Source organism: Rhinolophus sinicus, linkage group LG01, assembly GCF_036562045.2.
Source record: "Rhinolophus sinicus isolate RSC01 linkage group LG01, ASM3656204v1, whole genome shotgun sequence".
Classification (NCBI taxonomy): Eukaryota; Metazoa; Chordata; class Mammalia; order Chiroptera; family Rhinolophidae; genus Rhinolophus; species Rhinolophus sinicus.
The window spans coordinates 153,987,180-154,014,551 of NC_133751.1; the positions used below are offsets into that span (position 1 = coordinate 153,987,180).

General features: G+C 37.0%; 1 protein-coding gene across 14 annotated transcripts in view; it reads left to right on the forward strand.

Annotated features, from left to right (window-relative positions):
- Positions 1–27,372, forward strand: part of B3GALT1 (beta-1,3-galactosyltransferase 1) — a 520,641-nt gene that overhangs the window by 408,536 nt on the left and 84,733 nt on the right. The window lies entirely within an intron of this gene.

Sequence of the window (27,372 nt, forward strand, 5' to 3'; positions counted from 1 at the left end):
ATCTTTCTCTTCTGCTTGGTAGTTTGTGTTTACACCTCCTTGCCTTTGATAAAAGCAATGTAACGGGCTCTGCCCATTGACAATGATAACTCCTTTATTTTAATTAGAGCAGAGGGAAAAAATATAAAACTTGGCACAATAGGGTATAAAACCCCTTTCATCAACCATTTTAAATTTTAGTAGTTATATATATACTCTTATAAAATGACTGCTTTGTGAAACTAAATGTCAGCATATTCAGTCATTTGATTTACACAGGAGATTTTGCCTTCTTTCTATCAGGTTTAATTTAGCAAATAAGATTAAGAACTTTTTTTATCTTGTCTATTTGCAAGTATTGGTGATGTAGCCATTTATAAGCATGACTTTGTATAATATTTTATTTAATGGGAGAATTCAATGCTCATTCTCTCTTCAATACACTGGGGCTCACTTTGTCTAGCCACACAAGGGTGTTGTCACAGTACATGAACTGGGAAGAAAGTACCCACTAAGTAGTAAGTGGTATTTCTGAATCCCTATTAGACTACAATAATTGTTAATAATTTCTCTCAAGTTGCCTGTCTGGAGGCTGCATTTTTTTAAGTATTTTATTTCAATTACAATTGACATATAATATTATATTAGTTCCAGGTGTACAACATAATGATTAGACATTTAGACAACTTATGAAGTGGTCACTCCAATAAGTCTACTACCTATCTAGAACCATACATAGTTATTACAATATTATTGACTATATTCCCTATACTGCAGTTTACATCTTCGTGACCATTTTCATAACTGCCAATATTTCCTTCTCGATCCCTTCACTTTTTCGTCTATCCCCAATCTCCCTCTCATATGGTGACCATCAATTTGTTCTCTGTATCTATGAGTCTGTTTCTGTTTTATTTATTTACTTTATTTTGTAGATTCCACATGTAAGTGAAATATGGTATTTGTATTTCAGTGTCTAATTTATTTCACTTAGCATAGTGAAATAAATGCTAGGTCCACCCATGTTGTCCCAAATGGCAAGATTTTATTATTTTTTATGTCTGAATAATATTCCATTGTCTATAAGTATGTCTTATTTAACCAATCATCTGTTGATGGACACTTAGGTTGCTTCCATATCTTGGCTATTGTAAAGAGGGCTGCAATGAACATAAGGGTACATATGTCTTTTCAAATTAGTGTGATGGATTTCTCTGGATAAATACCCAGAAGTAAAATTGCTGGGTCATACGTTAGTTCTATTTTTAATATTTTGAGGAACCTCCACACTGTTTTCGATAGTGGCTGCACCAATTTATGATCCCACCAGCAGCACGTGAGGGTTCTCTTTTCTCCACATCCTCACCATCACTGTTTGTTGATTTATTGATGATAGCCATTCTGACAGGTGTGAGGTGGTATCTCATTGTGGACTTGATTTGCATTTCCCTGATGATTAGTGATGTTGAGCATCTTTTCATATACATATTGGCCATGTGTATGTCCTCTTTAGAGAAATGTTTATTCAGGTCCTCTGTCCAATTTTAATGAGATTGTTTTTTATGTTGAGCTGTATGAGTTCCTTATATATTTTAGATATTAACCCCTTGTGGGATGTATCATTGATGACTATCTTCTTCTGCTGAGTAGATTGTCTTTTCGTTTTATTGATAGTTTCCTTCCTTATGCAAAAAAAAATAGTTTGATGTAATCCCATTTGTTTATTTTTTCTTTTGTTTCACTTGCACAAGGAGATATATCCAAAAAAATACTGCTAAAAACAATGTCAAAGAGTTTACTGCCTATGTTTTCTTCTAGGAGTTTTGTGGTTTCAGATCTTACATTTAAGTCTTTAATCCATTTTGAGTTTATTCCTATATATGGTATAAGAAAGTGGACTAGTTTCATTTATTTTTCATGTATCTGTCCTGTTTTCGGATCACTATTTATGAAGAGACTGCCTTTACCCCATTGTATATATTTGCCTCCTTTGTCAAGGATTAATTGACCAGATAAGCAAGAATTTATTTCTGGGCTCTCTATTCTGTTCCATTGATCTTAGTGTCTGTTTTTATGCCAGTATTATGCTGTTTTAATTACTATAGCCTTGTAGTATTTTGAAATCAAGTAGCACAATACCTCCAACTTTGTTCTTCTTTTTCAAGATTGCTGTGGTTATTCTGGGTCTTTTGTCATTCCATACAAAAATTTAATTTTATTTGTTCTAGTTCTGTGAAAAATGCCATTGGTATTTTCATTGGGATTTCAATGTATCTGTAGATTGTTTGCGCAGTAAGGACATTTTAATGATGCTAATTCTTCCATGAGCGTGGTATATACTTCCATTTAATTGTATCTTCAGTTTCTTTGTTCCCACATTGCTGAGAGTTTTTAATCATAAATGGATGCCGGATTTTGTCAAATGCTTTTTCTGCATCTAATGATATGATCATATGATTTTTATCCTTTATTTTGTTTATGTGGTGTATCACGTTAATTGATTTGTGGATATTGAACCAACCTTGAACCTGGGAATAAATCCCACTTGATCCTGGTGTATGATCTTTTTAATGTATTGCTGAATTTGGTTTGTTAATATTTTATTGAGGATTTTTACATCTGTGTTTATCAGGGATATTGGCCTATAATCTTCTTTTTTTATAGTGTATTTCTGGTTTTGGTATCAGGGTAATGCTCACCTCATAAAATGAATTTGGGAGGCTTCCCCCCTCTTCAGTATTTTGGAATAGTTTGAGAAGCATAAGCATTAATTCTTCTTTGAATGTTTAGTAAAATTTACTTGTGAAGCCATCTGGTCCAGGACTTTTGTTTGTTGGGAGTTTTTTTTGTTTGTTTGTTTTGTTTTTTAATGATTCAATTTCATTTCTAGTAATTGGTCTGTTCAAATTTTGTGTTTCATCCTGATTAGGCCTAGAAAGATAATATCTTTCTAGGAATTTATCCATTTTGTCCAGTGTTGTTATATAATTTGTCATAATATTTTATTATAATGCTTTGCATTTCTGTGGTGTTGGTTGTCATTTGTCTACTTTCTTATCTGATTTTATTTATTTTGGCCCTATTTATTTTTTTCTTGGTGAGTCTGGCTAAAGGTTTATTGATTTTATTTATCTTTTCAAAGAACCAGATCTTTTCAAAGATTTTGGTTTCATTGATCTTTTGTATTTTTTTAGGACTCTGTTTCAGTTATTTCTAATCTGATCTTTATTATTTACTTCCGTCTACACACTTTAAGCTTTGTTTGTTCTGTTTCTAGTTCCTTTAGTTGTAAGTTTAGGTTGTTTATTTGAGATTGTTTTTGTTGCTTAAGGTAGGCCTATATTGTCATGAGTTTCCCTCTTAGAGCTGCTTTCATTGAGTCCCATAGATTTTAGGTTGTGGTGTTTTCATTTTTGTTTGTCTCAAGGTACCTTTTGATTTCTCCTTGAACTCGTTAACTCATTATTTAGTAGTATGGTATGCAGTAGTGTGTTATGTGGAGACATGTTCGTGTGGCTTTCAGTTTTTTTAAATAGATTACTAGTGTCATACCATTGTGATTGGAAAGGATGCTTGATAAGATTTCAATCTTTTTAAATTTATTGAGACATGTATGTGGCCTAACTTATGATCTATTCTAGAGAATGTTCCATGTGTACTTGAAAAAAATGTACATTCTTTTGCCTTTGTGTAAAATGTCCCAAAATTGTCAAATGAATCCATTTGGTCTACTGTGTCATTTAAGACCACTGTTTCCTTGTTGATTTTCTGTCTGGATGATCTATCCATTAATGTCAATAGGCTACTAAAGTCCCATACTATTACTGTATTACTGTCAACATCTCCCTTTATGTTTGTCAGTATTTGCTTCATATATATATATATATGTATGTTTAGGTGCTACCACTTGGGTACACAAATGTTTACAAAACTTATATCCTCTTGTTAGATTGTTCCCCTTAGCATTATGAAATGTCCTTCCTTGTCTCTTATTATAGGCTTTGTTTTAAAGTCTATTTTTGTCTGACATAAGTATTGCTACACCAGCTTTTTTCTTTCTTTCTTTCTGTTTGTACGAAACATCTTTTTCCGTCTCTTTACTTTCATTCTGTGTGTTGTTCGATCTGAAGTTGGTCTCTTGTAGGCAGCATATTTATGAGTCTTGTTTTTTTGTTGTTGTTGTTGTTTTTCCATTTAGTCACCCTATGTGTTTGGAGCATTTAGTCCATTTACATTTAAAGTAATTATTGCTAGGTACATAGTCATTACCATTTGTTTTCTGATTGTTTTTGTAGTTTTCCATTCCTTTCTTATTCCTTTTCTCTCTTCTTTTGTGTGTTGATGACTTTCTATAGTGTTATTTGGATTCCTTTCTCTTTATTTTTTGTATATCTCTTGTAGATTTTTGTATTGTGGTTATTCTGTGCTTTCTATATGCCAAACAATGTTTATAACAGTGTGTTTTAAGTTGATGGTCACTTAAATTTGAACACATTCTAAAATCACTACCATTTTTACTCACCTCCTTCATGTTTTTGTCATTATTTTGTTTTACTTCTATTTTGTGTGTGTTTCTGTTTATCGTTTAATATGTTGTAGTAATTACACATGGTCTTCCTACTTTTGTCTTCTAACATTTTACTATCTTTATAGTTGTTTGACCCACTGCTTTTATTAAGTGTTTCCCTTTTTCAGTGAGAATTTGTTTCTTTCTTATATTTTCTTATTCACAGTTTTGATCTTTTCTTCTTAAAGAATTCCCTTTACCATTTCTTCTAATACATGTTTAGTGATGATGAACTCCTTTAGCTTTTTCTTGTCTGGAAATCTCTGTATCTATCCTTAAAGTCTAAATGATAGCTTTACTGGGTAGAATAACCTTGGTTGTAGGTCCTTGCTTTTCATCACTTTGAATATTTTGTGCCACTCCATTCTGGCCTATAAAGTTTTGTTGAGAAATCAGCTGACAGTCTTATGGGCACTCCCTTGTAGGTAACTAAGTTTCCTTATAGGTAGCTTTGTCTTGCTGCTTTCAAGATTCTTTCTTTGACTATAACCTTTATCATTTAAACTAAGGTCTGTCTTGGTGAGGGCCTATTTGGATTCATTTTGTTTGAGACTCTGCACTTCCTGGGCTTGTATGTCTATTTTCTTCTCCAGGGTTAGAAAATTTTCTGTCATTATTTCTTCAAATAGGTTTTCAATCCCTTGATCTCTCTTTTCTCCTTCTGGTACCCCTATGTTGGTATGCTTGATGTTGTCCCAGAGGTCCCTTAAACTATTCTCATTCTTTTTTATTCATTTTTCTTTTTGCTCTTCCGATAGGGTGTTTTTCACTGAACTGTATTCCAGATTGCTGATTCAGTCCTCTGCTTACTCTAGTCTGCTGTTGATTCCCTCTAATGTATTCTTATTCTCAGTTATTGTATTCTTAATTTCTGACCAGTTCTTTTTGTTTGTTTGTCTTCTATCTCCATTTTTGTTTCCTATATCTTTGTTGAATTTCTCACTGTGTTCATTTATTGTTCTCTTAACTTCATTGAGCATCCTTATGACCAGTGTTTTGCACTCTGTATCTGATAGGTTGCTTGTCTACATTTCCTTTAGTTCTTTTTCTTTCATTTAGGACATGCTTGTCTCCTCATTTTCAATGACTACTTGTGTTTCTTTCTATATATTAGATAAATCAGTTATGTCTCCACATCTTGGCAGAGTGGCTTTCTATAGTAGGTGTTCAGTAGAGCCCAATGGCACAGTCTACCAGACGACCTGAGCTGGATGCTCCAGGAGTGTCCCTTGTGTGGGTTGTGTGCCCATCTATTATATTTGAGGCTTTATTGCTGTTGGCACCTCAGTGGGAGGGTTGACCCTCAGGCTGACTGGCTGTGAGGGCTGGGCATAACTACAGTATTCGAGCTGTTGTATAGGAGCTTACCCCACAGAGCAGGGCTCTAGTGACAGCCAAGTCTGCCCATCAGGTATGTCATTTGCAGAGATGGCTGGGTGGTGCTCTGGTGTGATCTGAATCTGGCCATCAGGTGTTAGTTCTAGAGCCTCTTGGGAGGGGCTCCTTCCACACCAAGATCAGCCACCAGTTGGGCTTGGGGCTGCTTGTTAGGAGCTACAGAGTGATCTATGGTTGGTTACCACTTTTGCTGGGCTTAGAGGCACTTGGGAGAGGCTATGCTGCAAACTGAGTGTGGCTGCAACTTGTGCCAGGCTTGGGACCCTTTGGTGGGCACCATGATGTGAGCTGAGGCCAGATGCCACTTGTGGCCACTTAGTTGCAACCAAGCCAAGACTGACTGCCACTTATGCCAGGTTTGGGGCCACCTGATGGGAGTTATAATACAAGTTGAAGCTTGTCATCTCTTGTGCTGGGCATGGGGCCACATAGCAAGAAGTACAAGGCACACTGAGGCAAGCTTCTGCTAGTTTGGGGTTTGTGGATCATTTACAGATTTTAGGAAAGTCCACAGCACAAGGTGAGGCAGGCTGCTCCTGTGGTAAAGCCACTGGAAGAGGCTTGGGATCAGTGCATGAGTTGGTTTGGGCAGGGTCTCAGGAAATCACTAAGGCAGTTTGAACAGTTTTATCCAGGTTATCAGGGAAGACAGATTCGGCACCTGCCGGCACTGGTCCAATTGGGTGGGAGGAGAGTTCAACAAAGGAACAATAGCACCTGCCAGCACTTCCATCCCAGCCGAAAGTTTCCCCAACTCCTACCCTGCCAGCCCTTTCCCTGAATCTATTCAATTTAGTTCCTCTTTGGATATTCCTGGAGCTTTCTGATCTGCTGCCCTGCACTGAGGTTTAAAGTGAGCAAGTTCGTGAGACAGGAGTCTGTGCATGGGCCCCTCAAGGTGAACACCTAGGTCTCCAGCAGCTCTCTCTCTCACTTGGTGTAATTCCTGCTGGTTTTCACAGACAGATATTATGGGGACTCCTCTTCATGTCACTGGGGCCCCAGGCTAGGGAACTCGGTATTGGGCTCTGACCCCTTGCTCCTCAGGGGAACCTCCACAGTCAAGATATCCCTCCCTATTCTTAATTGCTACACCATGGGTGTGGGACCTGCCCATTGCATGTCTCAGCCCCTCCTACCAGTCTTAACATGGTTTCTTCTTTATATTCTCTATTATAGGAATTCTATTCAATCAGTCTTCAGGTGTTCAGTAATGGTTGTTCTATAATTTTGTTGTCATTTTGATGTGTTCATGGGAGGAAGTAAGCACAGAATTTGCGTACTCTGCCATCTTGACCAGAAGTGCTAGGTTGCATTTTTTTAACATATTTCTAGAAGTTTTTGATCTTGGCTTTGTAATTATTTTTTCCACATACACTAGCTAATGACTTTAGTCAGATGTCACTAATTTGCAAATAGGTTTCATCCCCTTTGGTGAAAATAATTTGGAGTTCAACAAGGTGTATATCTGAGTACTTGCCCCTCAGGTAGACACCAGTTTGGACTGATAGAAGGTATCTGTGTTGGGAGAAATGTTGGGGCAGCTGATGGAGGTGAAGGCATGAGAGGAAGCAAGGAGTAGTTGATGAGACATTCAGAAAAGTGGAGACTTGTGTTATTCAGCAGCTAACTTAGACACACAAGTTTTTCCCAGGCAATCTAATTCCTGGGATATTGAACATTTAATTAAGGTACCTCTGGAATGTATGACTGAGTTTCTGACCTATAGATCAGGTAGATATCTGAAGATAGCACTGCAGAGGCTGGAGAAGGGTATCATGAATACCCAGGCTCTAGGCAGCAGCTGACCAGATTAGGATTGTATACATTATGCTCACATTTGACAGAAAACTACCAGGGCCAGAAATGAACTCTTTCTTTAGAAAGTCACATTTATACCTCCAGGAAAAATCAAACCCTTTGCCTAACACTGCATTTTCTCTGAGAGTCTTAGCTACTGAAAATCGTATTGTCTACCTTTTTTTTTCTTTGACACATGAAGAATTTTTACATTGTAAAAAGATTTTTAAAAATTCAGTGAGAGTTTAACTTGAAAATGGAAGCATTTTCAAGTTAAAATGCTTGAAGTTGAAACAATGAACAGCAATAATAGGTATTATGTTCAGTAGACATTTCAAGTTAAGATGAGTTATTGTATTATAGATTTTTTTTAAATAAAGAGAACAATACTTTTAACCTTTGTGTGTATATTTATATACTCATAAAACATTTTTACTTTCTATGAAAAGAATTTCGATGTACTTACAAATGGAAGTAAAGACGAATGCTTGATATTAATTGTGTAAATGCAGTATAAAAGTGTATTGCTTTTCTAGCCATGCGGACACCTATGTGACTTTGTACACCATTTGTGTATGTTTATTGTATATTTGCAAAAAGAGGTACTCTATTTGATCTTTAATAAAGTGTAGGACTTACCATTGATGAAGAATAATAGCCACCCTTTAACTTCACAATTAGGGGCTTCTCTAGATAAAATTTTCCTGAGAGGAAATATGCATTCTAGTTCCAAGAAATTAACATCTCCTATGAACAAAGCTCTAAAAAGAAAAAGAAAATATCCTTAGCTCAGATCCTCACAATAGTTGGAGACAACAGGACTGGCACCTTAATCTCATGGCTCTTTGGCAATACAGCTCTGGGGAGCTGGTATTTGACTGACAGAATTAGAGAAGCTGAATTTGATAGAAACAGAACTGAGGTGCTCCCAAAGTGAACCAGAAGAGATGAGACAGCTAAATGCAAGCAGTGCTAATTGTATTTAGTACCCTCAACTCTCAGGATAAATCTACATGTGAAAAGTGGGGTCTAGGTAGGAACCATGTTAGAATATCTGCCTACCGACAGCTCCAGCACTGATTCTGGAAAATAACTCTGTGCCAGACAGCCCACCAGCATTGATGAAGGTCCTGCTGCATGAAGAACATTGGAGAGAAGGGCCATTTCATGAACACCGAGAACCCAAATCCCAAGTTTGAAACAGGAATGTGAGTAGCACTCATTTTAAGTAAAGAAAAAAATAGAAAAACTGAGTTAATAACAAAAGGCCACTCAGACTAGAGAATACCCAGAACCCAGACCCTCTACAGAAACTGCTGGTGAGCCCTGGGTCCCTCATCTGTACTGGCTTAAGTCACGTTAAGCTACCAGTAGGTGACCAGTCCCTGACCAGTAGGTGAAACCCAACCAAATAACCTGCTGAGAAGTAAAACCTTGGGTCTGGCTCTCAGGTTCCTGGTCCTTATACCACTTGTTTAACCTCTTACTTTCCATGTGGAGAGTTGAGTTTGGACACTAAAAATGTCCTTGTGAAGCTTTGTTCGTTTCCAAGAGCACTTTCATCCCCTGAGCTGGCCTCCTGCGGAGATGCTGAAATGCACTCTGTCCCCACAGACTTCACATCCCTCCCTCTCCCCTTCCTGTGAAAATGTGGGAAAATGCACTTACTCACCAGGTGGTTTGTCTTGATGCCAAACAATTCACTTGGTAATTGGTTTAATTGCAGTAAATTAGCTTATCAATGATTTTGGAAGAGTTACAACTCTATATTGCAGATCTCCTTCACTCAGACCAATGTGAGGGCACTTAGAGAAGATGAATTCTTCTGCTTGCTAATCTAAGGGGAAAACCCACCAGAAGCGTTCACTAGCCTCTCCATTAAATTTGCACTGTGATAAACTAGGGTTTGCTAGTTTTGTGCCGGCTTTATTCAATAGGGGTAATGGAAATAAAATGAATACTTCAGAACAAAGGCAATAAAGTATTATTATGGCTAATGAAGGAATGATTTGTTTTGAATGCCAGTTGCTTAGAGTCCATGATTGTGTAAAAATCAAATAATGAATGATTATCATATTGGTAATGTTAATATTCTGTTATTGATCTTCTATGGAAATCAGATTTCAGATAGAAAAATGCCCGATATACTTAAGAATAGATTCTAGAGCAAGTATCTCTGATGAATTGTTATCAAGTTCCTAACTTGCTTACATTACATTTTCAGAGACACCCTGATACTTAGATTTATAATTTTTCCTATTACTTTGATTTCTATATTCTATAGGTTACTAAAATTGAAGAGTGAAAGTTTCATGAGTTAGAAGAATCAGAACAAGGCTGTAATGAGGCAGTTCTTATAAGTCTGCACTAGACTAACCTGAAGAGTTTATTTAAAAGGCGGACTCCTAGTAGATAATCCTGCAGAACCTTTGAGTCAGAAGATCTGGGAGGGCCTAGGAATCAGCATTCATACTAAATACCCCACGTGTTTCTATGCTTGTGGCCCTTGATCGTATTTTGAGAAAAACTGCAATAGTGTGCGTCCTGCTTTTGGATTGAGTTTCACAGGGCACATCTAAGAAAGAGGGCAGAAAGTTAAGAGGCTTAAAATAACCGAAATCATAGCTGAGATCAAGCTTCTGGTTCAGAGTAGAGTGCCAAAAGACAGGAGAGGATAAAAAGGAGTATATATAGCCAGACCACTCACCTTGCTCCCCTTTTCTGATCCACACCGAGTTCACATCTTACAAGAGAACCCAAAGCTAATCACCACAGTCTCCAGTGTACCCACTGAGTTCAATACTGCCTGTTTCTCAGGATTAAAGGCAGGTTTTAGTAGGAAACACTGCAGTTATAAAAATGAGGGCTACTCAATACCAAAAAAAAGAAGGGTAAAAGCATCAATCACAAATGCATTGTCTGCCCTACAAATTATTTTTAAACATCTGGATAGGCTACTTAGTCTACAGTTCATCTAAATGTTTTAATTTTGTGTGTAGAGCCATGCAATGCATTCAAGCCTTCTGTTTTAATGTGTGTTGACATATTTGAATAGACAGTGTCTGATGAGTATGTTGTGGGGTGCAGGGTGAAGATACAGTCGGGAGCTATGTATAAACAGTCCCCAGTTTCAAACAGACTCTGTCTCAAAGGTTGGTTTGTAACTTAGATGTTCAACATTCGGAGCATAGTTTCCTCTGGAAACCATATTACACACATTGGTTAACTGCTCAAGCCAGTCCACAAAAGCCTCATTAATCCATAACATAGCCAAACTAGGGTTTGGATTAAATTACCTGACTGGGTTATGGGAGTAGGATGTCTCCATGAAGCCCTCTGGAAGAGGAGGAGGAGAGGAAGAATTTTTTTCTCTGTTCTGGATTGAAGGATGAATCCCTCCTCCATACCCAGTCAAAACTCACATTCCTAAATTCAGTTGATCTGAATTAAATGTAATGAAAAGAAATTGGACATATTTCATTAAGTGGATAAGTGATCAATAACCTCCTAACCTTCCAGAAGATAGTCGCCTTTTAAAAGAGGCTTTAAATATATGTGTGTGTGTGTGTGTAAATAATTGTTGAAATGGCAGATAATGTAGCATAATATTAGAACTACGTGAACATAAAAAAGAAATATTCAGATTATTTTGGAGAAAGGGGGAGTATAAATTGGCTGTACTTGTCTAGAAATCCTCTCCTAACCTGTCCCCCAAGATGTTTTTTTATAGTTTTACCAATAGTTTTTATGTCTCTACTTCCAAGTACTCAGATTTTCCAAAGATTATACATTGTTTTGAAGCAGCCAATATGAAGGCGATTTGTGTGGTGGGCAGGGGGTGGGTATAGAGGCAAAGGGCATTTGAAAATATGGATCATTTCTGAGATGAGTTCTTTCAGTACTGAAAAACGTATTGGCCTATATAGACAAATACCCGTACTGATTATATATAAATATACATAGTGTTGATGGAGAATGGTGTTAATTAACACAAACTTACACTTCATAGTGATATGCTACAATCAATACTGTTCTATTATGATATTCATTTTCCAATTAATTTTGGCAGGCTGAAATGGCAGACCGTGGTTACTCAGGGAGTGGAATTTGAAATACACATTGCTTTACTTGTGCACTAAACTAGTGAATGGCTAAGCTTTGAGGGTGAAAGAAGCCATTTCACATCACTACCCTCTGCTGATGTATTTCAATCAGAGAACCTCTGCAGAAACAATAATAATAATAATAATAATAATAGTAATAATAATAATAATAAACTACTGAAGAATTCCAGAGGTAGAATGAGAGAAAAAAAGATGTAAATATCCAAGAGAATCGTGGGACTTGAGTAGACGTTAGCCAGAATATACTGGTCAGTTTACTGACATTTACTGCGGAAGCTGGACACTCATCAGTCTCACTCCATTCTCTTTCTAGTGTTGGAAAGCAGTGTATTAGAGCTATAAATAGAGGAGCTTCTCAGGTCCAAATGAGTGGGTTCAAATCCTACCTTTCACTACTGATTGGCCATGACGTTTGAGAAAAGTTATTTTCTCAAGTATCCTTCTCATCTGTAATGAGGGACTAATAATAGTTATTATCACTGCCTCAGAGGAAGTGGTGAAGAAGATATGCCTTCAAGGGACCTGATACCCTATAAGCATTCAAAAAGTGTAAGCTGTTATTAGGTTAGGGACATAATTTGCTTTCATTTAGTATAATAATGGGCTATGTGTAATAGCATTCAAGTCTACCCATTCTGACAAAATCATTACACTATAAGCCAAGTCTACAATGCCTGTGACTCTACGAGGCTAGAATGACAAGATACACTATTTTTCAAAGCTGCCCTTCAGTGACCTCAGGTTTCAGACTATATAAGCAGCGTGCTCTTGGGCTGGGAAAGAGTAATTAGTTAAGTTTCTGGAAGAATGTGGCCATCTCCACATTCTTACTCTTAGGACGGGCCTGATCACAGTAGAAAAAGAGAGAAGGGACCCCTCTCACCCAGGCATTGTACATACAAAGTTGAGCCTGTGGTTATTTAATCTGATTTCCTATTTACTTTGAAACTCTGGGCCAGATCTAGCACTGGGACATCCAGGGTGAACATTATTAAACCATCCAACAATTCAGAGTGTGATTTCAGTCCCCCCCAAGTGAAGGAGAGGAGCAAACTACCCCCCAGGACTGAAGAAGTCGTCACAGCTTCCCTCTTCATTTTGCAATGCTGTCACTCATTTGCTATTTGTCCCTCACTCTAATGAGCACCAAACTCACTCAAAATATAGAGATAGTTTTTATTAAACACGATATTAAGAAAAAGGTTAGGTTCTTTTTTAGCACTGCAGGCAATTACTGAACTATATGAATTCATATGGGAGCAGAATTATAATAGGTTTTTGCTGTTTTAGTCTTCCCAGATTACACCCTTTCCCTTCCTCTGCTCTCTATTTCCAGCTCTGTCATATGGGCCTGTAATTGAGAACATGTAACGATGTCCCAGAAGCCCCTTTCAGGAGACTTCTGTTATGTAGTGCAGCCCACCAGCATATTTAGTCTTGAATTATAATCACCTATCTGCCTCATTAGATCATTGCTCCTTAAAGATTGGGATAATGTGTTTTCATCATTTTTTACCCCTGGTCTGCAACCCTTTACCTTGGCAACTGGCTCTAAGACAGTTTGAGATAATCTCAGTAATGGGGATACAAAGGAAGGAAGGAAGCCGAGGAGGTGGGCTCAGCAGCCTGGAGAACAGGTTCATCACAGGGGACACACGGCCACTCTGGTGGGCCAGTGACTCCAGCCCTGTTCCTGCTCCCACCACTGCTCTGCCCTCTGCCCAGGCTCCAGCTCCGTCATGTCTTCTGCTATCTCCTGATCTTCCCTTAGTGTATTTCTTTCTGGGTCTCTCTTGGTATTAGTGCCATCTCACAGTCAAACTCTCAGCGAGGGGATTTGATTAGTTTAATTATTACACAAAGCTCTCACATCAAGTTATCTCATAGACCAGAGGATGGTCTACAGATGGCCAGGCTCAGATACCTGACCCAGTCAGCTGTGGTCCAGAGTAACTGTGTTACCTGTAACAAAACATGTCTACCTGGGACAGTGTACTTATGGGTAAGCTACAGAAAGAAGCGTTAGGTGTGAGGTGTCCTCAGCCTTGCAGCACCTTCCTCCAGCAAAGAAGAATAAGCCCTCTAAAAAATGTTTCCTAAATGGCCTGCTGGCTCTGGGGGCTGAGCCTTTGCCTTAGGCGTAGCATATAAAAGATTTTTCTTTTTTAAGATAACCACAAGCCTGAATGTAATTACTAAATTCCAACACTGTACAAAACACAAAGGAGGAAAATGACTGACTAAAATGCTGTCCCCATTCTCAAGGTGCCCACAGACTAGTAGCAAAAACAGATATATAAGCCACTCAGAGCAGCAATATATGACAATGACTACAAGGGTGGGCTTTGGACAACAGTTCAAAACGCGAGTTTTCTACGTACTAGTTGAATGCCTTTATTCTCCCCAGGATTCCTTTTTTTTTTTTTTTCACTTTTCTCATTTGTAAGTTATAGCTTTGTTCTGGGAATATATAGACAAGAAAGGATGCCTAGGAAATGAACTCAAAAGCCACACACCGTCTGGTGCTTTGTGGAGAACTGGAATATGGAAATGATAATTCCTTACTTGCATAATGTTAAAATACATAAATTTGTACATAAATCACTTAGCACAGTGCCTGGTACACAGAGAGAGCTTACTGAAGAATAGCCAAATGTTTCCTAATGCAATCTAAATGTTAAAATGGAAGTATCCACAAAGTGACATGGAAAGCAAAAAAAGGAAAAATTGGAGGCGACAGAAGCCCCTGCTGAGAGGTGGTTGTTCAGAGCAAGCCAGTAGTTGGCAGGACCAAGGCTGAAACCCAGGAGCACGGTGGTGTTTTTGCCACTGTGCCATCCTGAGCTGCTGTAGTTTTTTGTCCATCCAGACAGGAACCAAGAGGCAACCACGTAAGGAAGAACTGAGGCATGCCAGGGTACTAAGGGATAAGCGCAGCTATGTCTGTAATAAGCTACTCTGTTATGTTGCAAAGCATATATTCTGTTATAATGAGAGAATTCAGAATTTCTACAGATTTGTATTCTTATTTTTTGTTCATCTAGGCCTATAGGGGTGTTATTATAGCTGATACACCATTTTGAAGGTTTGTTTACTTAAGTTTAACAGCTCCTGGGGAAAGCATAGTATGAAAATCACGTGACTGTGTTCTTGGATTTATTTAGCTCAAGTTGTTTTATCATTGGAATCGCAACCCGAGGTACTAGTTTGAAAGTCTAATTAACAGCCAACAAGGTCATTGGAGAAGGACTTGAAAATTCATTTAAGAATACAGCCATTCTTAGTCTACTTCACATGAAAAATTAAACACAAAAGTAACAGCCGCAAAGATTTGTTTTTGCTATGTGATTGTTTTAGACCAGAGAGGGAAAATTTATACTTGTTTAAGTCTCTGATTAAAGTAAAAGATCCCCTTTAATAATAAAAGAACTAATTTTGACTACAAGTCACAATTTGGAATTATGATGACAGTGACACTTTTGTGAATCACTCAAAGTATAAGGACCCGCCCGGGATATGGGAAAGCGAATTGTTCTGATGCATGAAGAAAGCTGGACATCACAGCAACCATTGTCCTCCGAGGTAATCAGGCCAGCCTACCAACTGCGACATGCTGAGCAAGTACATAATCAAGGACAGTGCCATGCATTAAAATGACAAGAAGGACCTTCTAAAAATCAGGCCCACAGCATCACAGTCACCCTTTCTTCTGAGATAAAATGAAATGCTAAACTTTTTTCAGTTCCTATCATCTTCCTTTTAGACATAAGGAAATTGTCTTCTATTACCAGATTAATTTTACCTGATAAATTTGTAAAGGCATAGGCTGATATAAAAAATAGCAGTTGACATTGCATGCCTTTGGCTTCTCCAGTCATTTCTTCAGCTACCTAATCAGTATAAATTATTTCTTATCCTCTGTGCTTTAGGATGCTTAATAAATATCATGCAATAATAATGTAACAGTCGACAAAAGGAAGATCAAAGGAATAAAGATGTCACCCATGTCGTTGCCGTTCATGTTACAGTGTTTATTACGTTTTTACTGTATACACCATTGCATGCACTGGACACGGGATTTGAGCTGTAGCATATTTGAACCTGGAGTGTAGTGAGGTGCTTTATAATTCAATGTTACATTTGATTATTTGACCTTAAGTTCCCTGAGAACAGCCTCTCTTCAATGGTGCATTTCTTGGCAGTGTTGTTCCAAGGCTCTAGATAACTTTTCCAAATGAAAAAGTAATAGATCTAGTGAAATCGTGCTCATCTTGTGATAGCTTAGCCTGTTATCAGCACCCTCTTTGTAATAATAAAAACAAGTTCAAGTTTGAATTTCAGTAGCAGTTTTTTCTTCTGCAGCAAAGACAGATTTTTCAAATGATGATGCTAGATTTTTACAAAGCACCATTTCCCTCAGAACATTGCTGCTCTGCCATTATCAGATCCTTGTTCCTTGGGCAAATTGCATTGATGCAGAAAAAGAGTACATTTGTAAAAGTTAGAAATACAGTTACAGGTTGGACATATGTTCCTAGGAAGAATACATTTTAAGTCAGTAGATTCACATTATTTTTCTTTTCTCTGTGTATGCGTTTATTTAATTTTATCCATTTTTACGGTATTGTATGGTGATACTATAAATCAAGGCATTTTTTCCATTTATCCACTGGATATTTAAGGGGAAGGTTAAGTATGGGAAGAGGAGAGATTGTTTGAAAGGGCTCTTATTTGGTAACCCAAGGCAGTGAACCAGTACTTCATAGATTTGTAACTAGCCAGGGCAAGTGAAACCCCTGCTATTTCGTGAGCATCCTTCTGGGTCTTTGTTCAGAGGTGTAAGTCTTTCCAAAGCAATGAAGCTCAACAAATAAAAAATAGAGATAAGAAATTGATTCTCTCCCAACCCCAACAGTTAAAATGTCTGACTCCTACAAATACATTCAACCAAGACATTTAATTTACATATTTAGGAACAGGGTCAGATCTCATGGACTTACATTTATGTTAAATATTCAAGTTCCAAACAGTCTACCTCTGGTTCATTGATGCCTCCTCCACAATGCTTGGCATGTAGAGGCACACAGTCAGTGTTAATTGAATTAACCTGAAACATTGAGAAAGTCAGGGAGCCTGGACTTGAAAGGGAAATGATCAGATTCCAACTTCTCATTTTTCCTTTACTAATTAAAAGAAATATATGTACGTAGGGAAATGTACATAAAATATACGTATTGTTTAACAAATGATTGAATAGTAACACCCCTGTGAATACCATCCAGTAGTTTCCAACCTCTTTGTTTTAGATTCCAAATGGTTTTCTTTTATTCCCTACAGTTCTCAGAACAATATTTCATAATTGAATAAAAATAAAATTTAAAAATATTTTCGTGGAATCCATTAAAAATATAACTTATCAATACATGAAATTCAGATCACTAGACCAAGGAATGTGGCATTTCAAAAGAGAGCTATTCCTTCTCTACTCTAATTTATTTTCAGTTATAATGATATTTTGGGAGAAAATGTACCATCCCCATGACAATGCTGAGATTATAACTTCAGAAATTTCAAAAAAGAAAATGAAAATGGTTCTTCTTCCTCTGTAGCAGACCAGGACTCCTGCCACTCAGGTCAACTAAATGCCACAGAAGTCCTAAGACATTTTAAAAGAAAAATGGCTTTATGAATACAAAAGAAGTCTAGACTGAAAAAAACCTAATGAACTGAACAGGTAAAATTTAAGAAGATAGCTATTTCTTGTTTAATGATTTATTTATGTGCTGATTGATCTGATACCCCCTCACACTTAGAGTTTGGGATGTGCCCAGGCTCCTTTCTGAAAAAAGAACTCCACCAAAATTTCCCTGAGAGGCTAGAGAGGAATTTAGACTGAATATTTTGTGTTAAGTTTTTCAGAAGTGGCTCAATTTAGCTAGCTTACAGTTGAAATAGTGAGGAAAACCAATAAGATCCCAAAGGCAAAATTCTTTCTTCTGTAAAAGATAATCTTTCACCAAAAATGCTTGCTTTAGAGCACAAAAAGAACTCCATTAGAGTTGTGATTTTAAAACAGTTTCTATCGTTCTTGCCCAGAGGGTGAATAAACCTGGAACTCTTCAGCCGTGTAGAAAAGTTACATCTCTTAATAAAGTACATTTTTTTTACTTCATGGGAGGACTAATCTACATTTTGTAAGTGATCTCTAGGTTTCATAATAATTAAGCTGCATTTATCATTTAAAAAGTTTAAAACATTGAACACTTATCAAGTACCTAAGCTGTATACAAAATGATCCTAGGTATTCTGAAAATGCTGTAGTAGGTAACTATTCAGACTCTTCTTGAAATAAATAAAAGCTGAAAATATTCATGAAAGTGAAGATCAGGAAAACTAACATTTTCTTTCAATTTTCAGTTGGCTTTTTCTATTAATAATCATCAGAAGGGCATGAAGTAACAACTTTGGTTTAATAAGTTTGTCAATAAAAAAATAAATAAACACTTTGGAATGTACATAAGAGCTTCATGTTTTAAACCAAGCCCAGACTGGATAGCATCTATGGAGACAAAAAGGAGACAAATTATGGTCTGCTCTTTCTTCTCAACAGCCTACTCTATGTCCAACAGAGTCATTTTGAGGATGCTAGTAAACTATTCAGGTGTAAAAATAGAAGCCAGCATTTTTAGCATATTGAAAAAAATAGATGTTCATTTATTGAATTCATCTCTGGTTCCTAAAGTACTAAGTAGCCTTAAGAGGAATAAAGGAACACATGAGCTGCAAGCATACTCTTGGAGACAAGGGACCCTAGTCCTGATGAGTTCTCATACAGGACCAAAGGTTTGGGATTGGAAAACAGCCAAGGGTAATTTCATGGAAGTATAGGAGATGCTTTTGGAAAAGAAATCACTCTATGCTTAAAAGGCATGGAATATAAAGGACTCAATTTTTATGTGCTATGGGAAGAGACACCCTGCATTTAAATATACAATTATGTTAATTTTCAACAGCAAGATTTGTTGAAATGGAGAAGTTCTCTTTATTTATGTTTAAGAGCTCCAAATAGCTCTATAATCCACATTACACTTGAAGTGCCTCTTTTCCTCACAAAACTCCCCTGGTCTGTTCAAGTCGTTGAATTCCAAATAATCCTCTTTGTGGTTCTGACATTAGTCCCCATTATTATATTAATAAATTAATCCTAAATAGATTATAATCCTGCAAAGTCGGCTTCTCATTTTTTCCTTTCAATTATATGATGTAGTCCATAGTGTTCACTACATAGAGGTATTGATAATAGAAGAGTACAGTGTTGCAATGGCTGCACAGCTGGGGAGAGGGCCACGTGCAGGTGTAGGTAAGCAGATGCCCACTGAAGTCCAAAGACATGATTGGGTTAGTCCCAGAAACAGTCTTACCTTGTTATGGTTTTATAAATGTCTGAATAAGGTTGGCATAAATACAAAAAAAAGCATTCATTTTTATTTATGCATCTTGAATGCCCTGTTATAAATATGTAACATAAACACATTTTGAGAGTTTAATGAGTTTTATAATGCTATTCCTAGATAAACCGTTCTTGAGAAAAAAATAATTATTTCTTGATTTATTCCAAATTAGCTAAAGGGCCCAAAATATAGCAGAGTAAATAATGAATACAAATAAGGAAAAGAGTCTACATATTGCTTTCCTTCAGCCCCAGATTTATTAGGACATGAGTGTAGAAAAACAAGTGAAATAAGTAATGGCTTTCTACGCTGCATCTTGATCTGTGCCAGTAGACTGATTATGTATAAACCAGGAAAGCCTTGGTCGTCCACACTTTACAAAGGCCAGAAAAAGCAAGTTGGGATAGCATCACATGGGCTCTTTCTTTGGGTATTTCTGGCACCCAATGCCTTTGAGTGACCCATCACCAGATGATGTGGAGGCAGAAACTTTGACGCACTTCAGAAAACACTTCGAATGCCATTTTGAAAGGAGCAGGGGTCCTGTCCAGTTCTGAAATCACCACACTTGGTTTAATATCACCCTTTGATCATTGTGACTGTGTGAAGTGACTTATCTGAAAAATGCAGCGTGGAGACCCACCATAGTGTGAGAGTGACTCCTGCCTGCAGCTGGAATACTTCATTCTTCATGATTCATTGCAGAATTATTACGTGGCTGTGTGTAATCATTTTGCTTGTGTTTGTATGTGGAAGATGAACAGTTACACTGGAGAGAAACTGAAGAGAAACAGAAGTCCAGGTAGAAAGTTTAACGAGAACCTTCTTCCCTTTTGTTCTTACTTGGAGCCATGGCAAATTTGTGAGTCCAAAAGGAAGTGGGAACCCTTAGCTGTAAGCTCTGTCAAGGCTGGAACAAATGACATGTTGCTAGTGGGAAAATAGAAAAAAAATCAATAAATCTTTGATCCTGATCCAAGTTAATTCAGAATAGGCTTTATTTCTAAACAATTGGGTTTATAATCAGAATTTGCCTATTTGCCAAATGAACGTTATTTGTTTTTTCACTTGCCTTTATTGTATCAAATAAATAATATCATTTGTATAAGGAGCAAGTAGTATTTTGATGACAATGTAACAGGATACCAAATTTGACTTGGCAATACATACATTTAAAAATGCTTTAAAACCTAAGTTAATGCATCTTAGAAAATGACTTTTCTTCCTTGACCAAAGATAGAACTAACAAATTGTATGCATTGACTCTGTAGTCTAAAATGCATTGTTCACTGACAGAACTTGTAGCACAATAATAAGTTTACACCTACTTGATACTTTCCTCACAATCTGGCTAAGGATCTTCCGGAAACATTCAAAGCTTATTGCCATCTATTAACACATTACTTGAGAAGTGAGACAGGAAACACAATCTGCCAACTAGTTTGTTACCCACCTCTGCCCAATAGTGGGCTATGGAATGAAGAAGGGTTATTGAATAGGATTCTCCTAAATATCCCAGGTATTTTAAATGACTCCCACTCTCCGCCCCCAACACACAAACACACTGGGTGCAAAGTGGATTGACTTCCTTAGGTAACTGATTCTCTAATGATAATTCTACCTACTTGGTTTTGTATCCACAGCAGGAAGGTACATGTGACTAAGTCGGACAAAACTACCACTGAGAAATCAAAGTCGGAACCAGTGTCAAAGAAGGAATTTGCTATTGGCAGGGAGATCATTTAAAATGCAGTGGTGTGGCACTCCAAAAGTACATGAGTCTCCTAGCATTAATTACTTCTATTCGTTACTACCAAGAAATGAGATAAAACTCAGGAAAATAAAATTTCTACAGAAACCTCAGCCATGTACCAAAATGACGTATATGAGTTAACTTGCCAGGTTGAGGAGAAAAGGGAGCAATTTAGTTAAATTAGCCATAACTAAATTTCATTATAAAGTAGTTTCTCAAAAGGAGAACTGTATGAAAATGTTTATAAATATTTACAGTAGAATTGTAGACATTTGTTAAATATGTTTAGTAATGTATTTACTCCATGCCTCCCTGCAACCAAAATTTTTCTTTACTCCAAATAATAAGACTGGGTTTATTTGCATCTGGCTATAGTTCTTTTCTTCTTTTTTTTTCCCCTTAAAACATATAAAGTCATCACGGTCTGAAAATGGTGGGCAAAAAGACCTCCCCTCTCAGAGTTTATGATGTTTCCTTCCAATGAAAGCCTTTTAACTTGTGTGGCATATCCATTCTAGTTTAGGGGATATGGAATGAAGATCAGTTACACATTCCACTCGTAGTAGAAGTGATAATTATTATTATCATTTTTAAAATTAAAGCTTATTGGGGTGACAATTGTTAGTAAAGTTACATAGATTTCAGGTGTACAATTCTGTAATACATCTGCTATATCTCACATTGTGTGTTCACCACCCAAGAGGCGATTATTTTGATGACAGGGACACATTTATTCTCAAAGATATCACAATATAAATTAAAATGTCAGATGCTCACATTGACATCTAGAAAAACAAAGGTTTTTCCCAGTGTGTAAAGTAGATGTTTGCCTCTGACAAGTTCATAAAATGCATCTTTTTCTTGGTGTTGTCACCAGCAACTCACCCACACACCTAAAATGTCCCTACTTTTAAAATACACTTAAAGTTACCTAAAGTATATGAGAAATCTCAAGGTTTCTCAAAGTGTTTAATAGCAATTGTGGGATTCTAGCAATAACCAGGTGCCTTCGGATCCTGTTTGAGTTTACTAATGCCTTAATCACAAATCAGAATCATGTTACCTTTGCTGTAACATGTAGAAAATTATTGCTTAACAGGACCCCAGTTGTCTTAGAAAGTTAGCATGCTTCTAGAATTCCCTGGTTTTCTCACCTTTAAAAGTTTAACTAATATAAGGATTTTTCTATGAAATCTATCTTTAAAGGGCTAAGTGGCAATAGAAAAAAAATGTATTTGAAATTGCACTGGATTCGTTGGATTGTGCTAGGGTTACCTGGTGTCCATGGGCAGTCAGTCCTGCATCTCTAGGGAGCCTGGGCCAGCCCCACAGTGGCCAAGAAGCCTCTGAGCTCTGAGGCCCTGTAGCTAGAGGTTCAGCCTCACAGGTCCTGGAGAGAGCAAGATGTGGTGTGCTCCAAGAAACAAGACTGGAACCAAACCCCAGGTCTTCTAGGTGCTTTCCACTCTCCTCCAAGGCTAAGTAGGGAAGAATAGAGTCTTCCTCTGAATTTCCTAAATCTCAGTACCTACTTTTTGTTGGTTTGAATTTTCACCGTTTAAAAATTTATGTACAATAATATTCACTTTCTGGTGTATATTTTTATGTTTTAATAAATGTAGAGTAATATAACCACCACCACGATTAAGATACAGAATAGTTCCATTATCCTATGCCCCCCAAAATCCATTATGCTACCCCTGTGCAGTCAAACTGCCTCCCCATCCTTAACAAGGAACAGAACTGTTCTGTCTCTATAGTTTTGTCATTTCCAGAATATCATATGAATGTAATCATACAGTGTATAGCCTTTTGAATCTGACTTCTTTTGTTTACCATAATGCATTTGAGATTCATCAAGTGCATTATATGTTGTATATATAGATGCATGTTCTTGCATATATCAATAGTTTCTTCATGTTTATTGCTGAGTAGTATTTCATTATAATGATACACCACAGTTTGTTTATCTATTCCTCAGCTGAGGGATATTAGCTTGTTGCCAGATGGTTTTGTGTGAACATGGATTTAATTTATCTGAAATATCTGGGAGTGGGATTTCTGGGTACTATGGTAAATGTATGTTTAACTTTGGTAGAAACTACCAAACTGTTTTCCAGTACCATTTGGCATCCCCACCAGCAATGCATGAAAGTTTCAGTTGGTCTCCATCCTCTTCTGTACTTGGTATAGTCAATTGTTTCACTTGCGTGTTTGTTTTCTTAATAAGCGTATAGTAATATCTTTTTGCGGATTTAAATTGCATTTCCCTAAAGACTAAGATGGAGTATTCTTTCATATACTTATTTGCCATTTGTATGTCCTCTTTGGCAAAGTTTCATTCAAATCTTTTGTTCATTTCTTTACTGGGTTGTTGTTGCTGAGTTTTGAGAGTTCTTTAGATATCCTGGATCCAAGTTCTTTGTCAATTATGTGCCAGTGTGTGTCTGGGCTTTTCATTCTCTTAGCAATGTCTTTCTCAGGGCAAAATTTTTATCTTGATAAAGTCCAATTTACCAACTTTTTTCTTTCATGGATTCTGCTGTTGATACTAAACCTAAGAAATTTTTGCCTAACCCAAGGTCACAAAGATTTTCTTTTATGTTGCCTGCAAAATGTTTATAGTTTTTTTGTATCAGTGCCCTCTTTTAATGAGGCCATTAAGTATTCTGGGAATTCTGAGTATTGCAAATGGACATAGAAAATTTAAGATGTCAGATAAATTTTTAAAATGCACTTAGGTTTTTAGCTCCTTGAAGTTAAAGGCTACGTCTCACAGTGACCCCACTGTGCCTCACCCTCGCCCCATACTTGTCAGCACTTAGGTGTTCAATAAACACTTATTAAGAATTGATAAATCCTCTCAGAGAACTGAACTTATTATTTCAGCATTATATAGTACAAAGATAGGCTTTGCAATCAGCTCTGCATTCAAATTGCAGTTCTATGTCTCCTGGCTCCATGACCTTGGGCAGGCATTACTTAAGTTCTTTGGACAGTGTTTCCTGTCTTTAAAATATGGACTAATAATGCTTTCTGAGAATTTTGTGACGATTAAGTGTGGTAATGTAAGAAAGGGTCTTTGTATTGCCTGACAGATATTGGGAGCTCTGTGAACAGTTATTTTCTTATCTTTTTCCTTTTCCATCCTATCCTAAATGTGAGGTCTGACAATTAGGTTTGAGAACTTGCCACCGTGCGCTTACATAAGCAGTACTGTTACCAACAGCTTGGTAAGGTTTCATAACTTTGGTATATCAGTGTCTCACAGCTGTGTTCATGTCAACATGTGGCGATGTCTTGCTGAGTTGCATTCATTATTGCTGTTGCATGTTTTTGTGTGCCATTGCGAGAATGTCTGAACTTGAATTAGAGCAAAGAACAAACATTCAATTTCTTGTTAAACTTGGCAAGAGTGGAAGTGAAACCAGGGACATGTTAGTCCAAGTTTATGGGGGTAATGCCATGGAGAAAACAGCAGTGTACAAATGGATTAAACTTTTTTCTGAGGGGAGAGAATGCTCACTGAAGAAGAGAGGCCAGGGTGGCCAGTAACAAGCAGAGCTGATGAAAACATTGCAAAAATTCATTGAATTGTACGTCAAAGTTGTCGTCTGACTGAGAACCATAGCAGACCAAGTAAACATTGATAGAAAAACAGTTAGGAAAATCTTAACTGAAAATCCTGGCATGAGAAAGGTTTGTGCAAAAATGGTCCCGAAGGAGCTCTTGCATCACGACAATGCACCAGCTCACACAGCACTGTCTGTGAGGGAGTTTTCAGCCAGTAAACAAATAACTTTGTTGGACTACCCTCTCTACTCACCTGATTTGGCCCTCAAAGTCTTCTTTCTTTACCTGAAGAGAAAGGAAATATTGAGAGGAAGACATTTTGATGATATTCAGGACATCAAGGGTAATACGATGACAGCTCTGATGGCCGTTCCAGAAAAAAAATTCCAAAATTGCTTTGAAGGGTGGACTCGGTGCTGGCGTCGGTGCGTAGCTTCGGGGAGTAACTTCAAAGGTGACCATAGTGATATTCAGCAATGAGGGATGTAGCACTTCTTCTAGGATGAGTTCACAAACTTAATTGACAGCCCTCATATGTATGTGTTTCACACTCATTTAGTCCTGGTTCTGAATAAATTGAAACCTCTCTCTTACTGTGAATCAACTCATAGTCCATATCAGTCTTTTGAATATATTCTTTCATGTATGCCTGAATTTTTAGCACACGTGGCTAAAGGGTTCCACATGGCCATTTTCAACAGGTTCTCTTCTTAGAACTGCTCTTCTACTGTACACAAGTAAAGGGACTGGGAAGAGGGACTGATGGGTAGGCACAGGGAAAACCCTTGAGTGTAGCATTCGTGGCAGGGTTCCCTCTTCCACGTACTGCAATTTGGCAAGGCATTCTTAATCAGACCTGGTAATTGATAAGCTAAATAATAATTAAATAAAAACTGGAAAAGAATAGTTCTGCTCATAATTTGCTTACCAGATCATTACCCATAACTTACCAAATGTAAGTTATGCTTCATGAAATCACTATCTCAAATTTTTATTGAAGTAAAAAGATTTTTCTATTTAAAATAGCTCATTAATGACTGGCTGGGCAAAGCAAAATGGCTGGCAGAGTTTCTATTGCCCAACGTTAGGTTGGTAAACTGGTTGATCATGTTGTTTAATTGACGAGCTACAGTGTAAACCCCCAAATTAGTTTAGAAGCACAGGTTAATGTACTATCATAGGTGCTCTTAATATTGGTTATTTTGAGAAATGACCTAAGAAGAAAATCATGATTATATTTTTTCTAATAATAGTGCTATGAACTAAGCATTTGCTCAATGCCAGGCAGTGTCATTGAGGCTTTTTGTACATTATCTAATTTAATTCTCATAACAACCCTGTGAAGTGGGCGTTTTGATTCTCCTTATTTTATGAACAAGAAGCTTCAGGTTTAGGTTAAATGTTTGTCCCCAGGTTGTACTGCTTATAAGTGACAAACTCAGAATTTGAATTCAAGTCTGTGTAACTGGAAAGCTTATTTGACTGCTATACATTATCACCTTGACTTGCATGGTTTACAACATGCATTCTTAGTTTGGGAGGCCCAGTGAATCACTAATGTTCCTACTTTTAGATATGCAGCACAGTGCTTTTTGATTAGGTGCATATGTATTTCAGTTCACAATTACAGGATTAAAAGTCACTCTAGTTTTATGTTTCCGTATTAATCTTTTAAAAATTTTAGCACTTTCATATGCAGAACATACAAAGTATATTACTCTCTTCAAGCTCATCTAAACATGTGCAGTGACACTGATTAAACTTTATTGATAACTGTCAAGAAGTAATTATCATTTAGTAAGGCTGTCTAAATGTTTTAAATTTCCTAAATGCAGAATTTTCCTAGCAAAAAGAAAAAAGAAACATTCCCTTAACCCCTTAGGCGGGGAACATCTGGGAGTCTCTACCATCACTCTTATCAAAAATGTCTATCAGCTTCTTAGGGGAAGGACAGTATGCTATTGACCGTGGCACAGTGCATTACTTTGAAGAGATAAATGTTTATTGGGTTCATGAATGAATGAATGAATGAATAAGTGGGCCTGTCAGCAAATTACAGCTCAATAAATGTTTTTAGGATGGAAGAATTAATCTATTTACAAATTTTAGCTCATAAAGCAAAAGCTTTGCCCACTTAGAATGAATTTTAGAACTAGGTAATTTAGAAGCAACCTTTGATACTATACATATTATATTTGAAAGTATAAACACAACTATATATATTGTGTATATGTATGTACACATATATAGATTTTTTAAATTTTATTAAGTTTATTGGGGTGACATTGGTTAATAAAATTATATAGGTTTCAAGTGTACTATTCTAGAATACATCATTTGTATATTGCATTGTGTGTTCACCATCCAAAGTCAAATCTTCTGTCACCATATATTTCACTCCATTTACTCTTTTCTGTCTCACCTACCCTTCTTTTCCTCTGGTAACTACCATAATGTTATCTGTGTCTATACATTTTTGTTTGTTCATCTTGTTTGTTTGTTGCTTTCAGTTTTATATCCCACATATGAATGAAAGCGTACATTTTTTTTACTTTTTCCATCTGATTTATTTCGCTTAGCATGGTATTCTCATGATCTATCCATGTTGTCACAAATGGCACTATTTTTTCTTTTCTTATGGCTGAGTAGTATTCCATTGTATATATGTACCCCATCTTCTTTATCCAGTCATCTATCGAAGGGCACTTTGGATGTTTTTATGTCTTG